The sequence below is a fragment of the Rhinolophus ferrumequinum genome, chromosome 8, assembly GCF_004115265.2.
Source record: "Rhinolophus ferrumequinum isolate MPI-CBG mRhiFer1 chromosome 8, mRhiFer1_v1.p, whole genome shotgun sequence".
Taxonomy (NCBI): Eukaryota; Metazoa; Chordata; class Mammalia; order Chiroptera; family Rhinolophidae; genus Rhinolophus; species Rhinolophus ferrumequinum.
The window spans coordinates 48,923,911-48,951,042 of record NC_046291.1 but is presented as its reverse complement, the minus strand read 5'-3'; the positions used below and the strand labels follow the sequence as shown (position 1 = coordinate 48,951,042).

Genomic DNA, 27,132 nt, shown 5'->3' with positions numbered 1-27,132 from the left:
GGTTCACAGCTTTGCTATTCTTATGTTACCCACAGGCCCCAAAATGAATGAGCAAATCCTTTTTCCTTATTTTTTCTTTTTTTCCTTTCTCTAAGGAAATTGTGGACTTCAGGGCCTTTGAGTCAGTTTTTAACCTGACTTGTCTTATAAAAGTTATCACTTGGAGTGAAAAGAATTAAGTTCTATTGTGGTACACAAAAATATTTTCCATCAGGTTGTGATGGGAGAAGGGAAGGTTGGCAAACATTGAAATCTCAAGTTTGAGTTCAGAGCTGTATTTCTGAGCGTAAATGAGATGCTAGTATAATTTAGATGCTCTCTCTCTCTCTTTTTTTATTGACTTCTCTCTCTCTCTTTTTTTTAATTGGGGAAGGGGAACAGGACTTTATTGGGGAACAGTGTGTACTTCCAGGACTTTTTTCTAAGTCAAGTTGTTGTCCTTTCAGTCTTAGTTGTGGAGGGCGCAGCTCAGCTCCAGGTCCAGTTGCCATTGCTAGTTGCAGGGGGCGCAGCCCACCATCCCTTGTGGGAGTCAAACCAGCAACCTTGTGGTGGAGAGGACGCGCTCCCACTAACTGAGCCATCTGGGAGCTCAGCGGCAGCTCACCTCAAGGAGCCGTGTTCAATCTTAGTTGCAGGGGGAGCTGCCCACCATCCCTTGCGGGAGTCAAGGAATTGAACTGGCAAACTGTGGTTGAGAGCCCACTGGCCCAGGTGGAAATCGAACCGGCAGCCTTCGGAGTTAGGAGCATGGAGCTCTAACCGCCTGAGCCACCGGGCCGACCCTCTCTCTCTCTTTTTGAAAGATCTTAAAATTTTAGGTAATTAAAAACTGTGAGATCAAAGATTAAATCTTGTTTTTCCCTTGCAACTGCAAAAATAGATATTTACTGACTGCAAACTATGTTCCAGATGCTTTATGACTATTAGGCCATGTAACACACTAACACGGCAACGAGGCATTATTGCCTTTGTTTTATAAATGAGGAAAGCAAGGCTCAGACCAGTGAAGTAAATTGCCACAGGTCACAGAGTGAAGTGAGACCCATAGGCAGAGATTAAATTTTGGGGTATTCTCTATAGTAATAACAGAGACAAATTATGCTAAAAGTACCAATATTTAAGTGGAACAAACTACTTACAGTTAAATACTGTATAGACTCTAAGTACCTTAATTCTGCTAATATACAGTAAGTGTTTAAATGGTAAATGCTAGGACTCTGCAGGGCTGGGCCGAAGGAAAATGTGGGTATTAAGTAGTCCCTCCATTTAGCCTCCCCATTTTTGCCCACATCGTGAAAATTTGGCAATTTCCATAGTCATCTTCAATTCCTTATAAAAGTTTACCATGAGAGTTAAGTGATCACAAGGGCTGGCAGGTAGCATGGACGCAGCCAGCAGTGCGCTTGCTTTCGAAGCGGACTCCCATCCTGGACCTGGCTGAAGCTGGGCCCTGCATGGTGGTTCCAGTGATTCACACTCATGTAAGCTGAACTCGTCCTCAAACAGTTGGTAGTGATTAAACTTTCTTTTTCATTATATCTATGCCGAATATTTAGTAGTCACACTCCAACTCACCAGTTTCTCACGTTTTTCAAAAACCAGTTTTCTTTCTCATGATTTGTAACTTAAATGGAGGAGAAAGGAAGAAGAAAAACACAAGAGGAAGAATACGGAGGAGGATGGGGAAGAAGGGACATGATGCATATTAAAAGCATTTTTAAAACAATTGTTGACCAAAAAGGGATCTCAGATACTCAGTTACCCAATATCTGTTACCGTCTTTCATCTTTTCATAGCGTACTTATTTTTACCATAAAGCCCAATGGGCAAAGGCCAAGTCGGCTTCACTATGTAGCATCGGGCCTGCTACAGTATTGATAATATCAGTCATGATTCTAAGATATCCTGTTACCATGTGAATATTATTTTATAAACTGTAATAACTTACTTGAGCATTTAAGAGCATTTAAAAGTCTAAATCCATATTCATGTCAAATACGTGGGACATATTTTTCATGATTGTCCTCTCCCTTGGGTCGGTAATACAGTTTATAATCATCTTAAAATTGCATTCTTAATTCCTTTTAATTTATCAGAAGGAAAATATGGATGGTTACTACTCAATTAAAATACTCTTGATGCTTTTAAGGTAGACATTATGGGGTTTCTGGAGTGCCATCGAAGACAATTAAAAAAAGAAAGAGCAGCTGCATGACTTCAAAGCGTTTTTAAGTGCTCCGAGTTTGCGGAGATATTCAGCTGTTCAGCGCTGTTTCCAACCGTCTTGTTCTCATATCATCTGTGATGTAATCAAGGAAAAATTGGAACATTTTACCCATGTGAAAGGTGCAGGAGTGTGTGACTAAAGACAGAATTTTCACTTGGTAACTATAGAATCTGTTCTGGTACTTTCACAGACTTGGCTTATAGCTGCCAAGAATAGGGACCAGGAAGATCACCAAAAACCAGAGACAAATGCATGAATCTGAGTCCCCCCCCCCTTAGCTGGACAGAGTGCCATTTGCTTTGTGAGGAAGCAAAGAGGTGTGCCCTTCGGTCTGAAGCTTTGTGAAGGTGATGTTTTTTCCTAGATGATTCCCATGCTACTAGCTAGAAAGCTACCCAGGAGGGCAGACTCAGTGACAACAGCTACAATTTCTTCCAGAGAAATTAGATGGGTCAAAGTGATGATTAATATAGACACACACACACACACACACACACACACACACACACACACAATGCTAAGTCATCAAAATTGCATTCCAAGTCATTATGAAAGAATCACATACAGAGTTTAGCCCATACCCCTTCCTTGGCATGTTCCATTTCTGTGTGATCATGATCTTATATCATGACCCTAAAGCAAAACTGTGTTGAAATCTGTTTTAATGTCTTCCCCCTCACTTATGGAATATCTTAATTTCATGGACACAATGAGTCCAGTTCTGTGAAAAGACCCTCCCCAACTAAACTTCTAAATGATTACTTACTATTAAGATGAAAACACTCTTGGGGAGGGGTACTATGAAGATGCCTTATTTGTGCCCAGGCTCAAACAATTAGTGAACCTCTCTAAAGGAGAACAAATTGAGTCTTTGCAATGATTAGTTGGTGGTGGGCTAAAGACAAAAAGAGTCATTTAAATATATGCAAAGAGCTTTCATTGGTACGGTATATGTTAGTGTTGACAAAGAAGTTGGCATGTGTTGCATTATTTGGTAAAAACATGTTATATTGACAGTTCCTAGAAATAATTCACAGTTGTCTCCTAAGATTGTTCTTTTGTGAATGATATTTTCCTATTAAATGGGCAAATTTTCACCAGAAACATTTAACTGTAGGACCAATATCATAAAAAGAGATGAAATAGTACACATTCTTAAAGAAGAATAACACATATTTTAAAGGCACATTTAAATGTGGGTCATTACTTCAATGGGTGTCACCCACTACGGCCCATTTAGCACAGTTGTTGCACGGGCATGAGACTCTAATGCCTGAGCACCAGTTACTCCGGTTCTCAAAAGCTCTGAATTTTGACATATGGCTCCTCATTATGGCTTCACCTAGGTGAGTGTATGGCTCCGGGCTTTTCTTGTGGGCTCTGAACTAGAGGAATGAAGCCTGGGATATGGGATCTGCAGGCGCCGACTTGTAAGGAAAGTCCCACAGCTGCAGGTTTCAGTGAGCGAGGAAACCTGAGCCAGGGAACATGGAGTCACTAAGTCTTTCAAAGTAGGAGCAGAGCCCAAACTTTTAAGGAGGCTATCCAAACAGGTGACAAACTGCTGTACTTCAAAGACAGGAAATCCCTTCAAACGTTAAACTGTAAGGACACAAAATGACCTACATTCAAGAAAACAGGGAGCCAGTAACTCAGCGTCATGTTTGTTCCAGTTTAATGAAGCATGTTTGGTGGTTATTAACTAGTACTAAGGATTCCTACTTTACGTAGATGGCAGCCTTTTCCACCGGAAACCCACGTTTCCAAGAGCTTACTTTAAAAAGTCACTCGAGTTCACATCAGACTGAAGTTACTATGTACAGCCTCTCTCTGGGCCAGTTTTCACCCTTAAAATTAGTCTGGTTTAAAATTACAATTACTCGAATGCTTTTAAAAAACTCTATGAAAGTGTTTTAACGTCTTCCTGAACATCAAAACTAAGGGAAGGCATCAGCCTACAGAGCAGCCTTGGAAAAATGAGCAGATGGATTGCTTCAGGCTTGAAAGACAGCCTGGACGTTTCCCAGTCAAGGCACAGGATTCCCCAATAGTTTCCCCAGCTCAGGACGTGCAGTCTAGGTGGATTTCTTGCCAATTCTCAAAAGTACTTTGGGTTGTAGATGTAGCAGTTTAAACCATGTGAGTGTAAGTACTAAATTCTTGCCCAATTCACTTAGAATAAAAGGAGGGCTGGGGACAGGGGTGGCTGAAGGGAGCAGAGACATGGCATATGCCGTTTTCTCATTGCAGGGCCTCTGTCGTTCCCCAGAATTACTGAACAAATGTGTAAGGGGAAGGAAATGGGTGGGTGAAAGCCAACCCCATCTCAGAACACAAAAGTTGTCCTTCCTGGTTTACATTTTTCAAAAAGCAAAAATCCAAAAAAGGGTGGAGACTGGAAAATCCCTAGGGAACCAAAAAGCTTAACCTACATTCCATAGTTTTATCAACTGAAGCCTCTTCGAACAAGGTCAAAGTTGATTCTGCTGCTCAGTTCAGAGCAAGTCAGCTTGTTTTGTATGAATAGCTATAAACTGTTTGCAAGTTTCCTAAATCAGGTACTCGGGATGAATTATGAATGGAATTAGCCAGCCTGACTTGGAATTTCCTCACTTTTACTGGTCTTTAAACAAGATTTTTATACATTCATACGTAATCAATGGGACCAACAGATGAAATGGGCCTTAACATAAAACATTCTGTTTTAGAGTGATTTTGCAGTTAAGGAAATTTAAATATGAACTTCTAATGTGGAAAAGGTAGTTTTTACTTACGGCTTTAAAACTGATCTGGAAAACTGATGAGCTGGCCACAACATTTCTGTCAGAAACTGAAATTAAGTTTATATTTTAAAAAACAATTTTAAATGCTTACTTTCTTTCATGAAGCCAATCTGCTTCTCATATCCTTATTCTTAGTCACCTTAAAAATACATAAATTTGATATTTGGTTATTGAGCTTTTTACTTGCAGGGTAGAATAATTTAGATATTCATAAATACAGAGGGCACAAGGAAATCCTTCCTTAGTGCAAAACTTTCTTTAAAATTATCTTCCAAACGAGTGAATTCTACAAGTACACCCTGACTTAATTTTGGCTATTAGCAATTTCACACCTTAATATATATTCTTCCATATAAAACCACCACTCTCTTAAAATTTTCCTTAAACTGGCATGTCCAAATTGACTTCAATAGCAGTTTGTGTGCATAAAAACTATGAGATCAGAATCAATGTCACGTTTTAGAGAGAAAAATGAACTTGGATTGTTTTTATTCCAACAAGGCACATGTTCAAATTTATCCCATGTAAATATAAAAGATTAAAATAAAGTATTTCTCAACTGTTTATGCAGAAAGTAAAACACAACAAATTCCAATAATGCTTTTCTCATATAGCTAATATAACAAAATATTTGGAACATTTAAAAGAAAGGAACTAATTAAAGTACACATAAAAATGTCAGAGTGTGAAAAGCAGTTGGAAAAAATACTTTTCAGTCACTTAGAATAAATTACTTGCACATTTTAATGGTAGTAAAATGTTTTTACAAACTTCTTGCCTTTTCAAGTACCTCAAACATATAAAGGGCCGAGTATATTCTTTTTTCTTATAATACACTCAAAAGTATCCACCATCTTGACAGATTGTTATTATGGTAATCATTTTCTAGCATTTCTATAGAATGAAAAATAGTCTCTGATTTTTTAAAGGGAGAGAAAGGGAGTGGGAACACCCCTTTAAAATACGCTTTGACATTCATTTAAAATATAAGAATTCCCAAGTTTCTTTATAAACACCTTTGATACTACAGTGTTCTATAGACTGCATTTGTAAGTTTAGAAATCCTCTCCCCACCACTAAACTCCTTAAATAAAATTGTACTAATCTTGTTTAAAATTTTTAAAAAATTACTCACAGCAATCATATAGCTACCTGAAGAGTTAAAAATACTAGCCATGATGTTGTTTTTAATAGTTATGAAAATATTTTTTCTGAAGGACAGATGAACTCCAATGTGAAATGTGAACACAGAACAAAATAATACAAGCATAAAGTTTCCTTTTGAACTTCATAAGTCATGAAGAAATGTTTATCATAAAATTTTCAATACAAAACTTTTGAGAAAACCCTATGTAGTAAAACATTTGTTTCTGTACTTTCATAAACATAAACTTGCCCTTCATTTTCAAAGGCAACACTGACCCACCACATTCACAACTGCTATCTACAGGGAATGGCTCAGAAAAATGAGTCACAGATATGTCATCTGTACCTTCCCCCCAGGCAGGCACGTTGAGTCAAAAAGGAAGTTTGTTATGTATATCCATTCCTTTTAATTCTGTATTTTTTAGCTCTCAAAGCCTTTGATAGAAAATGTCAAACCACATTTAAGTTGACTTGTTTGCTTTTTTAACTCCGATGCTCCAGGCCAGGCTATTTCAAATTCAATAATTTGCAACAGGGTTTTTTAAAATACATAAATTGTTAAAGAACACTTTTTCATATAACTTATAACAAAAAAAGCTGAAATTTATAATTCCCACTATAAATTAATTATATTTATTTTAGGCTAAAAGTGTCAAGTGAATATGGCTTATCAAAATATCCTTGGGTGCTCCATTTGCCTTGACCATTACCTTGTCACATAAAAATCAAATGCTCTTGCCATCTGGAAAATGAAAAATACAAGGCATCCTCATCCTAGTAACCTGTGCAAGCCTCTATAGGAAGCTGGAGGATCTTATGTGGTAACTAACTTACCTGTTCTGGGCTTTAGCAACAGGTTTACTTAAAAATATTTACTTTGTGGCAAAATGTAGCTAATTCTTAAATGTAGCTTAAAACCTTGGACATCCCTAAGGAAAAAGGAAACCACGAAATGTGTCACTGTCCATTTATTTCCTATTTCACTAACTTCTAATTAATTCACTCCTAAAACGGACTCCGCAGATGGCAGCATTTGCATCATTTTAGAACTGCAAAACAAGACGTGGCCCGTTGATTATCTCCAGCTAAAAAGCACCCATCTTTCATTGGGTACCGTTCCCGACATCTTTCTCCCAGGAAGACAAATACTTTTCGGGTCTCGCACTCCTCTTTACAAACCTGCGCGGGGCTTTCGGGGCAGGGGGAGGCAAAGACTGTGGTGGGAGCTGCTTCTCTTCAGTAAAACGAGGGTTGACTGCAAAGGCGCAGGCTGCGCGTTCGAGCTATTTCCTGCCGATCCAGATTCCAGTCGGAGCAGCCAGGAGAGGAAGTCGGACTTCTTTTCCAAGCGGAGCCTCCACGTTGGGTTTTGGGGGCCATCAGACCTCGGCCCCGAGCGGGGCGGAGGAGGAGTGCGAGTCGGGTGCCCGCTGCGCCCGTGCGCCCGGTTCGCGTCCCAGGCTGGCGGCCTCGCGAGGCCGGGAGGGCTGGAGACAGGGTTCCGGGAGCAGAGGGGCACCCTGTACCCCTGAGAAGGGCCTGAGCAGGGAGAACTCGCCCCCAGAGCCGCAGGCTTCGACCCCGGGGATGCACTTGAACCCGCGGCGAGGCCGGCAACCCGCGCGCTCCGAGCGCACTCGCGTCCCGGGCGGAGCCGGACGTGGGCCTTGGACGTTCCTCGGTCTCTGCTGTCCGAGCGGCCGGGTGCCGGGCGCGGGGCTGGGGGCCCCACCCTGTCCCCTGGGGTTAGCACCACCCGGAGCAGCGCATCCCACTCCCGGACCCCAAGTCTCCAAAAGCGAAGACCAAGGTTTCGCCTGCGGCAAAGCTTGACTTACACATCATTTTCCGATTTGGAGAAAATGTCACAGGAGGTGGGGGTGAGGGGGGAGAGAAAGTACTGTAAATATGATTTCGAGGGGGGCGAGAGCAAGGCGCGAGCGCCCGGCTCCGCGTGGCGCGGGCGCCAGGGCGCCCTGGCGGGATTCCCGGTCTCGCAGCGCGCCCTAGTGGACGCCCTTCCGCTCGCGGGCTCCCGGGCCACGCTCGTCCTCTCCCTAAGCTCATTCCAATCTGCAATATATTATTTCTTCCAAAGTATTGACAATGTGTGAGACTCCAGTAACCCCGGAGCTCTTGTCTGTAATCAGCACATTTATTCCCATTTAGGGAGAAAAATCCGAATTAAATCCCCGTGACTCAGCTTGGGTTACAGTGTCATTTTCCCTGGATCCTCTTTTAAATCCACTCCACACTGCTTCTCTGTCTATTACATGCTAATTTAATTTTACTGTGGACGATATTTTCAGCATTTGCTGAGGACAGTAAATTTTGTAGTTTATGTTATTTCACTTTTTATGACTTTTTAACACTTAATAAAATTTTATTAGAGCACTTTTGTGTTTACAAGGCCACAAAACTCTTGGCAGGTTGTCAGAAGTCCTTTTTATTATGATCCTACTGATATACTGCGAGTAATGAAATAATCATGTCCAGAAATGTATCAAAGGCCAGAGGGATTATCCCACTTAATAGCTCCACAGATGCGCCCAGAAGAATGCGGACACGCGGCAGGACGGGCTGAGAGGCGGCGGGAGGAAGGAGGCAGCCCCCGCTCCTTTCTTTACCATTTCAGTTGCTTTCCTAAAAGGCTACATGCAGGGTCATGTGACTTTCCGCGGTCTCAATAAAAAAAAAAAAATTATTCTATTGCAAAATGTGCTTTTCTTTTTATTCTCCTTGTGTGGGCATTTAAGACTGTTCTAGTGGCAAGTGGGGCTGGCTCAGCATATCCGTGTCAGTCACTTTCTTCTCATTTCTAAGTGTACTTTTGTGGCATTTAAGCGGCGGATGGTGACACTCGTGTTGATCAGTACGCTTCTACAGCCCACACCGAGAGAAGGCGCTGGGAGGGACTCAGGAGGGTGCGAGGTGTTTTCAGGTCCTTCCCCTCTTGCCAAACAGCACCTTTTGCTCTTGCTTTTTGTTTTGTTTCGGGGAAAAAAAAGGGGGTGGGGGGGACTAGTGACTTGAGGACTCTGACTTCTGCCTTTGCCAAGGAGCCACAGTATGATGCTTTTATTTTATTTTTACTTTTTTTGTAAGACTTGCTATGAGGACTGAGCTGTTGCAGTTGTTTTTTTGTTTTGTTTTGTTTTTTTTTGTTGTTGTTAAAGAACCATTTCCTGATCTTTTAAATCTATATGTGATCATTTAACACACTGGTGTTAAGTTCATTCTTGCTGGAAAAGAAGGCCATTGTACTTCCTGACCCCGAAAGCAAGGTGGGTGGCTTTGTTTTATAATCAAATTTTCTGTCTCCAGCATCATATTTCTGTTATTTCCTATACAGTGTGCCAAAGTGATCAAAGAGAGGAGGAATGGAATCCTAAATGGAGTGATTTTGAAATTACTGTTGCTTTCTGTACAGAGCACGTGTTCTTCTAAACTTTGGCTTTGAGGGACTTTGGCAATGTTTTTCACAAGATGTGTGTGTGTGTGTGTGTGTGTGTGTGTGTGTGTGTGTGTGTGTGTTTCATGTTCCAACATCACATTCGGATTTTGCAGTCTGTCATTGTTTAAAACAACCCCTGGGAAGCGTGCTCCTCTCTCTGGATTGCCTCCATCACACACATGTGTGTACTCTCCCGTTCTGATGTACATAAGGCTGCACATGAGGGCTCTTTGATTTCAACTTCAAGGGAACAGTTTTGTTCTTTGTATGTCATTTGCTAACCATGGACAAAACTTAGTTCCTGGTCTAATAGTCTACTGTGTGTGTGGGATGCTCTAGGTTCTAAAAAGAGCCCATGAAGGACAGCACCCAGCGCTTAAGAAAAATGTATGTCCTGAGACGATTTGGGCAGTCATTTTTCTCTTGTTACAGTGTTTTCCATTGCAAATATGAGGCAGTTTTTCTCTTTTTCAAATAATTTTGCTAACATAGCTGAGGAACTTGGAAAGAAAGTGACATTAGGCTCTGAGTAAACATTATCCCTCCATTCTGGTTGTTGCTGGTGATTCGTTTTCTTTGTCTTTTAATACAAGAAACACAGGACTGAACAGAGAAAAGGGTTCAGATTTTCACCCTCCAAATTCAGAGCATTTTGCATATAGGAATTTATGCCCAAGCGAGGAAATCAAGAGGAGCATATTAATTTTAATTCTGCTACAAAGTGACAGTTTAATTTTAGAAGTAATTTGTGTTTAAGACAATGTAAATAATACTTCAAGCGCTGTAATAGCCTTCAAATTAGAAATCTGTTTTATTAGATTATGAAGTAAACCTCCCCTAAGGTAGATGGTTTTAATGCATCAAAGTATGCTTGTAATTCTCATTCGAAAGACCGAATACTGCCTTAAATATGACACATAGCTTGGTCAATGGAGGGCCTAACTAGTGCTCACGAGGACTTTACAGTCCCTTCTGCAGTGTTCAGTGCTGAAAGGAAAGGAAAGAATGAAGCCCCAATCCTATCGTGTAAGGAATCCACCTTTGAAAAGAGGATTAAATGAATCAAGCCCGAGGCATGAAATGGTCCCCTCATACGACCAAGTGCTGTCAGAAAGCAGTAAGGCATGAGGTTCTAAGGACAGCTGCTAGAAGGACACTCTGCTTGGTTCTGATCCAATTCTGTTGCATAATACTTGTGTAGCTAAGGCAGTGTAAGCCTCAGGTCTCGACTGGACTCAGAATGGACAGCAATCCGGGAAAAGTTGTGTCCAACTTCTGTTCTACTTTTTCTATGAGTTCCTATGTTGTCTCTCAATTAGTAATCAGTTGTTTAAGTTTTTAAGGAAAGAGAGAGTTCAAATATGGGGGTGGAGCTCCCCGTAGTCAGCACAGTGCTTTGTATAGAAGTAACAGATAACTGATAAGATAATCTTATCTTATTAACATAAGTCAAAGCACTCTGTATTATAATCTATTATTCAATGAATAGTAGTTGTAGGTACTATGCTAAATTATTTGATACATTGTTTCAGTCTGACACTGACCTTCATACAGGTAGTTATAACAATCTTCGTTTTACAGGTAAGGAATATAAGACTCAAGAAGTCAAGTGACTTTCCCAAGGTCATACAGATAGTAAATGACACATTTGGAAATTTAATCCAGTTCTATGGGAATGTAAAACTTACGTAGTTAGTCAACCACTAATAGTGCCTGCCAATCTGATTGGATTTATAGAGCCCTTAATCAGTTTGATGATTTACAATTATTGTATAAACCATAATGAAAATGATGAAGGCTGGGACCCAAGCCTTGAATCACTTGTGTCTTGTGCAGTGATTTAAATGCTGGGCTCAGGAGAGTGAGACACAGGCCTGCCTCCCAGGGCCTTGCCTATCCTCAGCTCCTCCCAGAAGTACAACTAGATGTTTGAAAAGGGCCAGAGGAAAAACCAGGGTTAATTTTTCCCCCTTGGAAACATAAGATTAAGCTGAATTTACCTGAACTAGTATTAAAATAAGTGAACAGAATTGCATGGTGAAAAAGACTAAAAACAGAACTCCAACAAGCGTGTGGCAGAGCAGTTTTTCCTTTTCACCAAAAGTTCTTCATGGATTTTAATGATATTCATTCTCTTAAAATAGTCAATGGGTGTCCCGACCATTTCAGGAAACAAAGAACAACCTCAGGCAATAAGAAAAGCCTTGATCCATGTACAAGGTCACATAATGCACACTCAAAGAGTAATGAGGGGTGCTCTGCTTTAACCACAGGATTAATTCTGCACCCTTTAAACAAATAAATGTAGAACCCCAAAATAGGACATCAAGAGCCCATGCATGAGTTATTCTGGGAAATAGTCAACACCCCCTTAGTAAAAACCCATCCAAGGATAGATGTCAAAAGTGGATGATGAAAAGATGAAAGCCAATGGCAGCTAGTTGGTAAACCCTATACATTTCTTGAGAAGAAAAGGCTCAATCTTAGGTTTCGTGAGATTCCACCACCACCAAAACAGTCACAATTAATCTTTGACTAGAGATTCTGTGACTGTGAATGCTGGGAGAAGGGGAGGGGAAGTGAGAAGAAATGAGGGGTGCCTCCAAGAGACTCATGACTCCACAGAGACGGAGCTCACTCCAAGGATAGAGAAGCAGCGAATTCTCTACGCCCAAGTGTGATGCCCAGGAGCCAAGGATAATCAGGCATCAGTGGTTTTGCTGGAGACCAGTTCTGGTTTTAACCGTCTTCTGAGCAAGGGACTCAGGAGACTTCATTCCTCTTCCTCTTTCTGAGGTTTCCTTTTTGAAAGAGAAAAGTGATCAGAATTTTAACTCCGATTTACAGGGTTTTGGGATTTAAAGCTATATTTAGAGTTGGTTTTGAGCTCTTCACTACGAAGTCTGAATAATTCTTTTAAAATAGATGAGTAACTTGTGCTTTGAATATTTGATAAAAACAAGAGAAAACTAACAAAGAAAAGCAATATCAGGTGTTAAATTTAACACCACTAACATAAAAATACATATACAACTGAGGTTGGAAATCTCTAGAAAGAACATTGAGAAAACTGATGTTCAAGCCAGACATAATTTTAAGCCATCAAGACGTTTAGAGACCTTGAGTCATTTTCTTCAAATTTGACTTGCCTTTCTTTCTGCATCTGTGAATTTGCCAAGTGAAAGTTTATTGCTATAACAGGTTTTGAATGATAGTGCATCTTTTTTGAAAAGGTCTGAGTACTTTTTGATTATTTGATGGAAAGAATGTATGCTTTTTCCTTTTTATGTATCTTTCGAACCAATTGCTTTGATACAAATAAAACCTTGAAAAAAATGTATTCACCCTTTTTAAGCTAAGAGCATTTTGTCTCATGAACCTTAGGACTGATTTCTGAAAGCATGTTGTGCATGAAAGCGTTCTCAGGTCTAATCCAGTCAGCTAGCCGGCAGATCAGACCTTATTCCTAAAGTTTCAGAATCTAGAACAAATGCAACGATCAGCAGTCCCCAAATGCAAAACCCGAGTGAGGCAACAAAACAGTGGGGGCGGTGTGTGTGTGGGGGGGTCGGACCGCGGGGGCGGGGGTGGGGGGGTGGGGGGGTGGTGAGGCGGGGGCTGGCTCCCGAAGACAGGAAGCCGCTGGAATCTGGTTGCTAGGAGACGCTCCTCTTTGGCTGGCGGCAGGAAGATGTCCTTGAGCGTGGCTTCCCTTGTGGTTGGCTTTGGACAAGCCGTGAATCAGTCTGTCCTCGCTAGTGCTGCCCTCCCAACAGGGTCAGCCAACCAACGGTGCGGGTGACACGGAGGGGCAACGGTGGGTTCTATTCCCTCAAAAAGTTTCTCATCCATGCCCTGACTTTCTAATGCACTCTTCTGAAATCAGCAGGCATTTGATATGTCTACTCTGGGTTATGAGGATATGGGGGTGGGGGGAAGCTTCCTGTGCGGTGCTTACACCTGTGAGAATTTTACAAAATAAAGTCACACACTAAATTATCTGAAGCAACCTACAAGTGCTGTAGGAAAAAGAGGGATGGGATAATTAGTTAATAAGAATTGAAAGAGATGTCGTAGAGGAGAGGGCACTAGAGCTGGGAGGACGTGCCTAGGGAAGGATGATTCTGGCAAGTGAATACGCGTGCGACTGCCGAGTGCTCCCAGAGCACCTCCAGGAGAGCGAACTTGTCTGTCTTGTTCACATTCGCATCCCCAGCACCTAGGACAGTGCTTGGCAGAATAGATGCTCAGTGTTCAAGGGCTGAATGAATGCCGGAGAGGGAACGCGCTGGACCGCGAGCGGTGGGAGTCTGCAGATCACTGTTAGTGTTCCAGGGAAAAGCCGGTTGCAAGAAGGCTAAAGAAGGCTGGTCTTAGTGTATCAGAGTGTCTGTATCAGGCAAGGGACAGAAATGAGGTTGGCCAGGTAGGGTATAGTCTAGTCATGAAAAGCCCTTAAAAACTAAGCAGAAAATGATTGAAAAAATGAGGATGCTCCTGTGAAATTCTGAGCCTAGCAGAGATGAACGTTCTATGGTTTACAAATGCTCTTTCAAATGTATTGTCTCTTAAATATGTGCAGTTTATTATATGTCAATAATAACTCTATAAAGCTATTGAAAATACATGATCTCATTAGATGGTCAATATTTGGTGAAATGCACCTTATTGTTATTACATGTTTACAGATGAGGATACTGAGACCCAGAGAGACTCATGGCTTGCCCCAGTTCGTGTGTTTCCGACAAGCCAAGACTTCTGTGTCTTCTGCCTCCACACACTTCATTTGTTCTGTTCTAGAAGTAGCCTGTGGGGACAGAATCCCAGAGAGCAGTTTCCAGGTTCTCGGCCTCACACGGAAAGGTGCTGGCTTGGTTACTAGTTGGCCATCAGCTGTTACCGGTTAGCCATTAGCCACTGATATAACTGCCGTGGCTAAGCTAGCTAGTGCGATTGCAGTTAGCAAGTGGGGTCGGTTGGCAGAGAAGTGGGTGGCAGGTTGCGGATCGTGTGGTTCCTGCTTCCTGTGTCTCCAACCCAGCCGCCAGCTAGAATATAATGGTATGACTCCCCTATCTATGGCTCCGTGGGTGTTCCTTTTTGGCCTCACCATATCCTGCGTTCTTGTGTGGGGAGCAGGACTAGAGACCCCGCATGACACCCTGCATGACATAGCCCTCTGCTGAGGACCTTGGGACAAGGCTGGCCTATGGTGAGGGAGGCCAGCTGGTAGGCAGTGACATATGGCTGTTTGTGAGATTACCACTGTGCTGGCTATGGGGATTGGAGAGGAAGATGGGAGATCAGTTTTCTCTCTCTCCTTTTTCCTTGCTTCTCCCTATACTCCACTAGCTTTGCCTTTCCTCCCCATTTTTCTTCTTCCATACCAGGGTCTCATACGTCTGAGGAATATTCTTGCTACGCATCACATATGTGGGCTCCTTGACTGCCACAACTGCTATAGGACCAGCTTTGGGGCAATATTGTACTGTCTTGGAGAGAAAAGGACAACACCTTTTCCCCCAGTTTTATTGAGATATAATTGACATATAACAATTATACATATAAGTTTAAAGTATACAACATAATGATTTGATATATGTATATATTGCAAAACGATCACCATAATATTAGTTAGCATTCATCACCTCACACAAGTTACAATTATTTTCCTTGTGATGAGAACTTTAAAAATCTACTCTCTTAGCAACTTGCAAATATATAATACACTATTGTTAACTATAGTCACCATGCTGTACATTACATCCCCCAAGCTTATAACTGCAAGCTTGTACCTTTTGACCATCTTCACTTAATTTCCCCTCCTGCTTCTGGCAACCACAAATCTGATCTTTGTTTTTATGAGGTTTTTTTTTTAAGATTCCACATACAACATCATACAGTATTGTCTTTCTCTTTCTGACTTGAACACTCAGCGTAATGCCCTCAAGAACACCACCATTTGGATCTGAAACATTATATCTGTGAAACCTCTTGAAGAGGCCCAATATTAAACAGAACACAAAAAATGAGATTTGTAGCCCATAAAAATATTACTAACATGTGGACCATATATGTGAATGTGGCATTTAAAAGATCATCTTCATGGGTTTCCAGACCTGGTTTTGAAAGCATTCACCCAACTCTCACATGTATGAGTGAAAATCATTTGGATTTTGCCTTGAATAGTACACGGCCTCAAATATAAGCAACTAGACCATGTGAGAGAAACAGTATAGTTCTGTGGGTTTGAGGCAGATAACGAAAGTTGGAATCCATGTTACACCATTTGCTAGATGGTATTTAGCCTCTTTGAGCCTCAGTTTCTTCATCTGCAAATGGGAAAGAGCCTTATTTAATAGGTTTGTTGTGGCAATTAAATGACAAAATGAATATAAGGGACTGAACACAGTGCCAACGTCACAGGGAGCAATCACCCTGAATTGTAGCCACCACCACTATCACCACCAGCTCATTATCTTCATCATCTGCATTACCCAAAACATTCTGGCTTAGCCCATGGCGTTAGAGAAAAATAGCCTTGCTTTCCTGAGCTTTTGCACTCTCCCAAGGCTGAAGATTATATTCTAATGCAATATTTTTTTCCTTTAATAGCTCCTTTGGCAGCTCTTTTCTTTTTCCGCCAAGTTGCTCACAGAGAGCTGTTCAGCAAGTGATGCTGAAGAGTTTCTTAGTAAATGTTTGTTGAGTGAATGTATGAAATGAATGACACCACATCCGGAGGAAGTTTATTTTCTCCCATTGATTCCAATGAGGATTCTTTTTTTGTGAAGGGTGGTGGTGGTGGTTGGTAAATGTTGTTGATACACAGGAGTGACATGGCACAGGAGTTCTGTAGGGTCAGGTACTGGCCCAACAACCCAATCATTCAGAAATCCCTTTTCATTATACTGCAAAGTAACCAGCCCGAGAAGGAAAATTCAGTTAACTAGTTCTTTTATTGAAAACATCCAGGTTAGCAGGATTTTTTCCCCCTGAATCCGTCCCCTTACCTCCCCAATGGCCTGGTTAGATTGACTCATTGTTCCCAACCGACCAGCTTCATCTGACACTTCTGTGACAGAGCCCCATAGCTCAATGTTCCTTTTATCCCAAAGTGGTCAGTGAACTGCTCTGGAAAGTGTAGATGTGACAATCTCCAGTCCCTTCATGGAGTCTCACTGGTTCTAATAGTCATTTTGCTGCTGAACCCTGGGTTGTATGACGAGTACAGACAAGATGTGGGACATTAGTATTAAGCAGTTTAACACATGGCAAATGGGAAGAGGATTTAAAAAACAGCAAGGAGATCAAGAAACCTGCCAGAATGAAAACGCAGTTTGGGGCCAGCAAGACATACTTTCCTGAAGGGCATTATACAAACCACTGGAAACGAGATCTCTTCCTAATAATAGAATCAGACATATAAACCCTCTTTTAGTCTTTTAGTTATACTTTAAGGTAAAAAAAATTTGTTGTTAAGTATTAAGCCTACATTTTTCTTTATTAACAGAACCACTTCTTCAGATTCTACCAAGAATGTTAATGTTAATAGTAATCTTAAACAGGTTTTTAAGATCCTAGAAACCTCCCTTAGCTCTAGCTGCGCCATCACCTGAAGCTCAGATTGCCGGGGCAGCACCTATTTTCAGGCCCATGCTGAGGCCAGTCACTGCCCAGTCTTGAGCCATCTCTCCTGGGGACCCGGCTCTACATTTCTTTGAGTGAGCTCAGCCCAAGGGTCTAATGCTAAAGGAATATTAGACCTGTGTCTGAGAAACACTTTTGTCAAGAATCATTTTCTCATCCATCCATCCATCCCTTCAACGCATATCTTCACACAGACTATATATTCCAAAAGGTAGGTCACTTGTCTGTCTTCTTGACTGCTGTATCTTCAAAACTTAGCCAAGTCTTGCATAAGGTAACCACTGAAGGAATGTTTGTTCAATAAATAAATGAACAGTTGTCAAATACCCACTCTGTGTTGGAACGGGGGCTATTGATAAGACAAGACACAGTCCCTGCTTTCTTGGTGTTCACAATTCTTTTTCAGGATGATTATGTACCCCACCAGAAAAATAGATTTCAAGGCTGCTAATGCTCTTTTTATATTCAATTGACTAGCTGTTTCAGTAATTGACTGTGTAATGCACTAAAACAGATGCAAAGTTCCCTTCAGAGACAAATGAGGGGGAAAAAAAACAGCTTCACATCAGACAGATTCTCCTCATTTCTTCCTAAAGCACACAGCACCTCCAGTCACTAATGGTTGGAGGAGACTTTGGGGACACTAATCTTAATGACTGCACCATTTCCTACAGGTCTTGTTAGTTCCTAAAACCATCTGTAAGAAGTTATTGTATTTGGCTTTCTTAAGCCATATTTTTTAAGCAAGACATTTAATTAGTGCTTGTTAAGATGTTGTGAGTGCTTTGGCCACTTCTCTCGCCCCTGCTGTGTTTTCTTGGTCAGCATATTTTCTGGAAGTGTTGTTTCCGGGAAAGGGCCTGAGATGCTTCTCTGTTTGGAGAACTGCTATGTGTATCTACATGAAGAAGTATCTGTTGGAGGCAAGGAGTCTGTCAGATTGGCAGAAAGGGCCTCCATATCCATAGCAGCTGCTCTGATAGGCCTCTGGTTTTGACATTTTTGTTGAGAAAGCTGATACCTCAAAATAGGTTTGGGACAGATGACTACAGGTGGGTACCCTGGAGCCCTAGAGGAAAATGTCAGAAAAAGTATTTGAAATATTAAATCTAAACACCTCGTACAAACACCATAAAAAGGAATTGGCTTGCAAAGATATAATTTTGAGTCACGCTAAGAGATGCCATAAAAACAGCACATTAGTTCATGGCACTGAAAAATCCACTGATACTCACTAAAAGAATATAGTTGAATATCGATTATTATTTTTCCAAATACTTAATACCATGAAGTTGATTAAAAATTCAAACCACTCTACAAAATAAGATAATTTTACTCAGTTTCCCCAGAATACTTTATCCATATTTGGATTAGGATGGCTTGATATTTATAGTAGTTTATGAATCACCCATACATGTCCAATCTAGTTATACAAAAAAAGCACTTCAAAACAACACAACATGGAATCTGTGAAAATGAAGAAATGTGTGTATCTGTGTCTAGCTAGATTAAGAAAGGCTACATAATCTGCTAAGAGAATTTACTCATTTTTCCCCACTCCAAATATATATTTCAAGAACAAAGGTTTCATGCTGGTTATTGCTTAAATGATACTTAAAACAAATTCCCTTTCTCTTTGAATTTTAATGTGCTCCTTTAAGGGAATCCTGAATGGAGGAGGAAGTCCAATAAATGTAACATACACTTAGTCAAATTATTAAATCTCCATGTCCTACACGTAAAGTAATTTCTCTTGAAATCCCTTTTGCTTCAGTAATCTAAACATTTAAATATATTAAAGGCTTCAGTGAAGGATTGGCATTTGGCACCGGGTGTAAAAACATTTCCTGCTGGGCCCTAAACCACTAACAAGATTTTTGTTTGGGAAAGTGGGCAGGGAAGGAGCATGGGGGGAGTAGAAATGGGAGACATTAGCAACTCTTGACATCTGAAATCTTGATCAGTCACAGCAACTTTGTCGGTTTGTATTGACGATTTGTGGTATTGTTGTTCATCTGTCTGTCATTGACTGGGGTTTGATGTTTGGATGCAGAGGTCTCCAGACCCTCTGCAGTCTTGCTGGGTATTAGAGCAGCCAGGCCAAGCACCTGGTTGTCAGTTATAATCGCATCCCTGCCCCTGAAGTTGTTGGATACTTCTGATTCCCTTTGAACATACTACTGTGGTACTCCAGTTTCAGGCCAGTGATGTGAGAGACAGTCAATTCCTGGCTTTAGACTAGTTGGAAACAAGATTTATGAAATGTAGAGGGGTATCCATTTTGCTGGAAGGGTGGCTGTTTTCGTCCGCATTGGGTTTAATGATACAGCATTTCCTCTGCAGTCTGTACAAGTCCCTTAGTCTTTGAACACGGAGTGCAATAGTACATCAGAAAATTATTTTCATGGTGTTGCCATGTTTACTGTTTCCTGTTGTCTTTGCCTGAAAGTGTTTTAACAAAAATTAGGGTTGAGCATAAAAACATTTGAGCCAGGGGATGAAAGAAGTTGTTATTATGTTTCCTTTCCAGGTTAATGTGGTCGCCTTTGATTTAAGCACTATAGACTTAGGACAGGATATGACACCAATTAAAAACATGAAACTTAATTTTTGGACTAAACAATCACATACTCCTTCTTGTGATATCTGGTTGAGGGTTACTGACATGACATTTATTTCTCAACCACAACCCTAAATTTATTGGATTGGCTTTACTTAAGGTACGTGGGGCAACTAATATTCGTGCATGTAAAAGCCTAGCAATGTCTCCAAAATTGTAAAGCTGCTGTTATTAAGAGAACATATTCTTCCTGACCACTGTCAACACAAGGTCAAGAATGCATGCAAACTCACTCCATGAGCCCCAGACCTACTCATCTTGGTTGGAGGCAGGTTCTAATTTAAGATCTAAATTTCAAAACAAGTCAATTAATTTTATCTCATAAAGTACAACAGGAAAGATTTAACTAATAACTTCTCCTTAGCTGTAAATTTAAATTAAATTTGCACTAGAGTTTTAGTATTTATTGAAAACCAACTGTAAATAATATCACACAAATGATACATGATGAATCCTTTACAAATATAAAAAATAATGTAGTGTATTTGGATAGCAATGTGTTTAAATTAAAAAATTGAATATGTGTTTAATTTTTAATGCAAAAAAATAATTAAAGTGAAGGCCTGCAAATATAAATGAGCCAGGTCAACCTCCCCATCTTTTCACTCTGACACCTTGTTTAACTCTAGCTAATGATCCTGTGAAAAAAGTATTAGTGGTTTCAGTTCAGCCCCTGGTGGTCTATGTCACATATTGCATAACCCGCTGGTGGGTCCTCTAGGGCTATTTCTCTTTAACAGACAGTAGCCTTTTATAATTCTGTCAGGGGTGCAGAGGGGAGGGGTCCTGTTTTGACCTATTTATTATGCACTTGTAAATAGTGAAAATGTTTATAGGAAGAAGTCAAATTAAATTTTGTAAGACCTTTTAGTGCATTCAAATGCTCAAATTCGCACCTACAACTCTATACCAAATGCACAAGTAGAGTCATTATGTTTCAAAGAAATATAGTCACTCACGACTTCTACTCCATGTGGAAAATTACCAAACACTGCAGTTTTTCTAACCACGAAAATTCTCATTCCCCATGTGCAGTTGGTTAGCTCCTCACTGCATCCCCAAGGAGTCTATGTGAGTCTGAAGCACTGCAGAAAAATGAGAATTTCCACACTTAAACAGAGCCAAGGCAGTGGTTTTAATGATTCAAAATAAGAGCAGAAAAAGTGGAAGAGGAGGGGACAATAGTTCCTGGGGTTTTTTTTTTCCCCTCCTATAAAAAATGAGACTGTGGGGTTCCCAGGTGAGAGTCAAATATAAGCTTGCTTTTAATTTTTATAGGACATTGTTTAAAAAGAAGAAAAACAAACAAAAAATGACTTAAAAAACTCTCTTAATTTCTTAACTGTAAGTTGCACAAAGTGAAGGCTAAAATGAAAGGAGTTACCAAGTCATCAAATTCACCATACAGCTTTTGTGAACTGTTAGAAGCAATTTTCAGGTTCTGTACTTTTTATTTAAGAATGCTTTCCCTCTCAATTTGCGTGCTCATTTTTGACCGGGTTTTTTCCTTGGGTTGAATGTACACAGCTGATTCTGTCATCAGAATTCTCTCTCTCTCTCTCTCTCTCTCTCTCTCTCTCTCTTCCCCCCTTACACACACACACACAAACACCATATATATATATATATATATATATATATATATATATATATATATATATATTAAAGAAAATGAATCTCTTTAGCCCCTTGGTAACAATATTTTAAAACACAGTTCAATATTTGGATCAGAGAGTAGAATATTTTCAAAGACAACTCTCCTGGGCACAATGTGTTAACTGTTTTCTCTGCCACCATTTTCTTGTGTGTAAACGGACAGCAAAATGGTGGTTCTAGCATTTTGTTGTATGAGGGCTCCTTCACGCAGGGTCCCAGAACCAGTTTGTATACCAGTGGAAAAGCCAGATTTCTCAAGCCCAGGGACTGATTAAATAAAGCATACACACAAATCTTCTTCCACTCAGGGCTTTGCAGATGTCGGAGCAAAATTTTAGACATATCACACAAAGAGAGTAATTCCTGGTTAAAATTTAAAATGCAACAGAAATGCTATTTCAGTTAAATATGTAACTCCATGGTGTTGATCAGTGAATGTGTTATTAATAGACCCTCCAACAGCACAGTCAGTACCCTACCTTGAGAAAAGATCCAAGGCAGTTAGCAAAGAGAATGGGAATGTTTTACTTGTGAATAAATGATCTTTCCAGATCAAGGTTGAGGTCATTGGCAAGCTAGTTTAGGTGAGCTCATTCCACAGTTATTTGCACATGCAAATCAGGGTTCTATTTTTTCTTATGTTACCGCCTTTTGTTCATGAGATCTTTGATTAATTCTTAAAATTAATTATTAAAATAATTGAACAATGTAATAATTGAACTTTGCTAATAATATTCGTTTTTATTAGTTCCTAAATATAACCAAAGGTAAGATAAATTTTGACTTACCCTTAACAGGATCTCAAATCGAAGAGAGATGAATTTGACTAAGAGAAGAATTTGGCATTGCCTTTATTACCTACGGCTGAATTACTACTCTCTATTGTCTGAAGGAAAACATTTTCTTCTCAATGAGGTGTACATTTTTAACACTAGAAAGCTGAGGCTCAGAGTCTATAGTACGTTTTTTTTTCTTTTTGACTGCAGTTGCCAAACATTTGAGATTATAAAAAACGATGGTGCTATATAAAATAGACCTGCAGCAACACTGTTTATGGCACACACAACAGTATTATTTTCTGCTGTTTGGTGTGCAGAAGTTGTAAATAGGAAAATGTGTAAGCTATTAAATCTAGGAGCAATAGGACTCTTAAAGGAAGGTTTATTATACCAATGCCTGAAAAAGCTTTACTATTTTTATCTCTGGGTGTTAAATTTTCGTGTTCGCAACAGTATTTTAGCACTGGAGCTATTTATCGGGCAGCAGCTACGAAAAGAGGAAATGGACAGATGTCCATAAACAAAGGGCTCCACCTGGTGGTAATGAGAAGGTATGAAATGTTGATGAAGAGAACTAATGCTGCAAAGGGAAACAGATGGAAGGGCAGCCGTTGTGTGTGTGTGTGTGAGTGTGTGTGTGTGTGTGTGTGTGTGTGTGTGTGTGTGTGTGTGTCTTGTAATGAATACATTTGAAGAAAAGGAAATGACACAATCCCCCAAATTTGGACATCGATGTTGATACAGCTTTACAGCTAACAGCATTTGATTATTTCTTTCAAATCCAATCCTTCAAATACACTTACAAATTATTTTATTCCAAATACATCCACTGGACCATACATTGACATATGTCCCTGACAGATATTAAGCACAATAGAAGGCAAACTATCCATATCATCCAGTCATGTTACTTTTAAGTAGAATACAGTTTAGCAGACAAATTTAAACAAAGAAAGCATTTGCTTCAACACAAGGGTGTTCTTTGGGTGGCTTTGTGGCTCGCCTAATTAGGAAGGACTGAAAAGAACGCGGTGCAGAACTTAATCGGGGGAGGGAAGAAATAGTTTCAAATCCATGGCTAAGAAACAGAAAATTCCTCATTTTTAAATGGCATTCGTGGCTTAAATGTTAAAGAATATGAATCTACACATTGTTACTCTTCCACCTTTTCAAACTCTAAAATTAGACCGGGAATTACATATATCAAATGCTATGCAAAATGTAAAATAGGCATGCCGTTTATGGCTCTCTACGTAAGGTGGAAATTAAATCTTCAGCCTCCAATAAAATTGTATTTCTGTAGTAAAACTGCTGCGCCTTGACTCTAGACTACATTGAATCCCAAATTAAACACCCCATTTACTATACTGTAACAAGCAAAAGAGTTTGCTACACTGAACAATATTACAGATAGAAAAAAGGCGTTATATTTTGCTTTACCATCTATGTAGGGTCCACCAAAACAGACTCATTGCCCATCCAGTCTTTCTTAGAACATGTTATGATGAGGGAACATTTTTAAGGTTTGTCTTTCATTGCTAAAATTTGTATTTCCTCCTTAAATAGATAAATCCACATTGGTGGCTAGGTCTAAAAAAGTCCATCAAGTAGGATATTTACTACAAAATGTCTTACTGCATTTCATAACTCAGTCCTATAAGCAGAAACAGCTGGTGTGCTAAAGGCTAGGTACATTTCTTTATGCCTTGTATGCAATGTGCATGCTTTTCTCTATAACGTACATGCGCGGTTCACTCCATACCCACGTCTGCAGCACGCACATACTGCTCCATGATGCATGAAGGTTTTCAATGTAGGATCTGTTAATACATGTTATGTATTTTATCTCACCCAAAGCTGATTTAGAAGGATTAGGCTAGGTATTATTTTAAGCAGGCTCATGTTGTAGGTTGATATTTTTTACCCACCACGCTATGGCCCAGCCAACACTGACTTCTGGCATTTGTGAAGGGGCTTTATTAGAAATTAAAACCTACGGAGGGTGAAGAAAAGCGAACGATGAATACTAATGTTGCCTCCTCTTGCCACCTGAAGTGCAGACGAGAACGACAGGGCGCAGTGCCTCTCTGTCTCAGTAGTCCTGTCGCCCGCCCTGCCGACGAGCCACCCTCTAGTGGACCGAAGAGGAAGTTCCTATCCTGGCGGCCTCCAGCTGCAATTCATTTAATAAAGATGCTCCCCGCCCCCGTCCTGCCCCCTCCCCCCCTCAGGAGATAGTGGATATTATTAACCTTCAAGTACGATACAGTGAGATGAATGTTAATCGTGAAGGGATTTCTAATCAAGTTTAATGGTGTAGGACAAAGAGAAGTTGTGTTAGCAGTTTCAATCCTGCTAAAAATGCTAATTGTTATGTTTGGTATGATAGGTAAGGATAATATGGAAATGGCAATAGCTTTAGTGTTTCAATCTGGAAGTTGGTACCTATAATTTTGCGGCAAGTATGGAGGAAAGGGATGGATTGCTTGGTATGAATGACTTGTCAAGGGGCTGATTTCCTCTGAGACACTACTGATTTGAGGCTTGCTGTCTACTCAGTTCAAGAAAAGAGAATTCTCTGCTGTGAGGAAATCTCTTAGTACCAGAAGCCCTGGGGAGAAATTTTGGACCTGCACACAACACGTGTCTACACTAAAGGATGCAGAGGTTATGGTGTCCAGTACCCACCTTTGGAGCACTTTGTCTCTTTTACGTGTCCTTCTGTGGTTCCATTTTTGCCAACATGTAAAGGTTAATTTTTTTAAAGAAGATATTTCACCTTGACTCAGGAAACATAGTAAGAACATGTAGGAGTCCTAGATGAGAACTGAGAGAATCCCCATTTTTTTTCTTCCTCAACTTCTCTCTCTCATTGACTCATGAGTCCTTACCTATGTACTCTTAGGAGGTCACCCTCCTGTCCCCAGCTTCAGTGTTCCCACCCAGGTATTCTGTCGTCTGTACTGGTCCCTGGCTATTTGAACTGAGATTCTTGCAGGGCAAATATGCACATGGAAGTGGAAGATATCGGATGTTACAAAAACAATGTCTGTGGGGACAGAGTCCCAGAGAGCAGTTTTCAGGCTCTAGCTTCACATGGAAAGGTGCTGGCTCGGTTATTAGGTGGCCATCAGCTGTAACTGGTTGGCCATCAGCTGTTGCCAGTTAGCCATTAGCCACTGATATAACTGCCGTGGCTAAGCTAGCAAGCACGGATTGCAGTTAGCAAGTGGGGTCGGTTGGCAGAGAAGTGGACGGTAAGTTGTGGATCGTGTGGCTCCTGCTTCCTGTGTCTCCAAACCAGCCGCCGGTGAGACTATAGTGGTGTGACTCCCCTATCTATGGCTCTGTGGGTGTTCCTTTTTGGCCACATCCTGCATTCTTGTACGGGAGAAGGACTCTAGGCCCTGCATGACAATGTCTTAAGTGTGTACTTGTAGTTGACTTTGATTATCCTAAATTCTATGGCTCAAGCCTAAACTACTGTAGTACTGTCATGAAGTCCCCTATCATTGAACTGGAGAGCATTTTGCTATAGTGCTGCTTACTGGTTGACTATGGGCCTTGAAAAGTTTCCTTTTATTTTTGTAGTTTACATATTTAGTTGAAATTTAGAAAACATCTACATGATAAATAGAAATGATCAAAAGATAATCCATTAAGGATATGCACTTACATGGATGTGGGCCATTTTAACTTTATTGTGTCAGCTTCCATATATGGAGGCTTTTTTTTTTTTTTTACAAACTCCTTAAAAAAATGATTCAAATAGAAGAGATACAGATGATTCCCAGGTGTTAACACAAAATGTGAAATCAGTGACCAACATTATTTTCCCATCAATAATGATAATTATACTAATTAGTCCAGCATCACACCTGTGCAAAACCCTTATCCCTATTTTACAGATGAGGTAACTGAGACACCAAAGGTTAATTGCTTGCCTAAAGCCATGTAGCAACTCTGTCAGTACCACGATTTAACTCTCCTACTCTTGCTTCCTTGTCAGTGGAAAAATTATTTCCTTCAAAGAAGGAAAACGTATTGCTTATATCACAGGAGACTGGTGTTGATGAAGAATGGAACAGAGGTCACATATTATTTGTTTTAAACTTGTAGAATCTTTCTCATATTAGTGGGCTTTTACTATGCTTTTTAGGTTGGAGCTACTTTAGTGTCATAAAGCTCCACATATATACTTTTAGCAAAATCAGTAGTGACCCATGCGAATAAGGAGATGGTAATTAGAGACGGGACAGACCTCAATGTGTCCTTCACTTGAAGACAGAGTAAATTCAGTGAGGTACCTAATTCTTTTCATTTTCTTTCCCAGAAGAATATGTGTTTTTTCCCTACCCAAATGTTTCAGTGAACATTGCAGCTGTGCATCAAGAGTCAGTTTTACATGCATATATTCCAAGAACAATGTGAAGTATTTATCCCTCGGGATAAAAAAAAATTACCCAGCAACAACAAACTTGAAAACAGATGGTTCTGATACAGTCTGATAAGAATGTAAACAGGAAAATATCTTTGTTGACTTATTTCTTAGTAATCAGTAATAATTAGTTATTGTCTAGAGATGAATTATAGTTTTGATTTCGCAAGCACGGCCATAAACAGCCTCTGAAAAGTGAAACTAAATTTCTGACATTGGTGAGGAATTAGTGACTCCTGTTGAACCTTCCTCACTAACATTCTTCTTGATTGATATAAAAGAATAGAAACTTTATAAAGAGGACAATTTCTGCATTCTTAGCTATTTCTTTTGTCATTGTTGGATTTAGAAATATACCCCTCTAGTCAATCCGTGA

The 27,132-nt window shown here is 40.2% G+C and overlaps 1 long non-coding RNA gene across 1 annotated transcript; it reads left to right on the top strand.

The window, feature by feature from the left end:
• The first annotated feature begins 9,358 nt into the window (after window positions 1-9,358).
• On the top strand, window positions 9,359-26,735 carry LOC117025661 (uncharacterized). The gene is made up of 3 exons (XR_004423637.1): window positions 9,359-9,443; window positions 26,227-26,283; window positions 26,478-26,735. It is a non-coding gene; the product is annotated as an uncharacterized LOC117025661 (long non-coding RNA).
• The last annotated feature ends 397 nt before the right edge of the window (window positions 26,736-27,132 follow it).